This window comes from Oryzias melastigma, linkage group LG17, assembly GCF_002922805.2.
Source record: "Oryzias melastigma strain HK-1 linkage group LG17, ASM292280v2, whole genome shotgun sequence".
Lineage (NCBI taxonomy): Eukaryota > Metazoa > Chordata > Actinopteri > Beloniformes > Adrianichthyidae > Oryzias > Oryzias melastigma.
In genome coordinates this window covers 3,592,473-3,593,488 of record NC_050528.1, presented here as the reverse complement: position 1 = coordinate 3,593,488, position 1,016 = coordinate 3,592,473, and the positions used below count along the sequence as shown (strand labels likewise).

General features: G+C 43.6%; 1 protein-coding gene across 1 annotated transcript in view; it reads left to right on the top strand.

Moving 5' to 3' along the window:
* Positions 1-1,016, top strand: part of LOC112147832 — a 5,270-nt gene that overhangs the window by 664 nt on the left and 3,590 nt on the right. The window lies entirely within an intron of this gene.

Here is a 1,016-nt window from a genome sequence, read left to right as displayed (position 1 = left end):
GGATACTTATTTTAGCTTTGTCCCAGGGCATTACTAACACTTTAACATAAGAGCAAATAAAATACATATTAAAGACACAAAAAACAGTGTTTAAAAACAAATTTTCACAAAGACACAAGACGAACATCCCTCTCTCCCCCAGTTCCTCCCCCTACACCTCAAGTTCCCCCAATAGGACCTTTGTGAATAAAAGTGAATAAAAGAGTAAAAACTGTAGATGTCTGGGAATAATCTGGCTAGGTACTACTGTGTAGAAACGATATTACGAGAATCCCCTTGTTCAAGACCCAGACTGACCATGGGGGGAATCGCCAAGGCGCCCGCCCAGCACGGGGTAGCGCAGGGCCTACTCTACAGAGCTGGACTCCAGCCGCCCCAAAGAGAACAGCCACAGCAGCAAAATGAGGCTCTCAGGCAGGCTGTTCCATAGGCGAGGACTGTATTGGTGGAACGAAGCCTCACCATAGGTTTTGGTCCTCACCTTAGGACCTTAGGAAGAACTAAGAGGCCAGTGCCGGAAGACCTCAGGGTCTGCGAGGGTTCATACTTTAAAAAAAGATCATTGAGATAAGAAGGCCCAAGACCATAAAAACATTTATAAACCATCAAAAGAATCTTAAAATCAATCCTGAAACGCACAGGGAGCCAATGCAGCGATTTTAAAATAGGTGTAATGTGTTCCCGCCCCCTGGTCCTCGTCAGAACTCGTGCTGCCGAGTTCTGTAGTAGCTGTAGATTGGACAGAGATTTCGAAGGGTAAACCAGAGAGCAGGGCATTACAGTAATCTAAACAACTAAAAATAAAAGCATGCATCATCACCTCTGTGCCGGCAAGAGAGAGGAATGGGCAAACTCTGGCGATATTTTTGAGTTGATAAAGACCTTTCTTCACAACATTTTTAATGTGTGGAGTAAAATTCAGCTCAGAGTCAAAGAGTACACCCAGGTTTCTCACACATGAATGAATGAATGAATGAAATGGTTTATTTCAAGCAATCAGGTCATAATACATACAT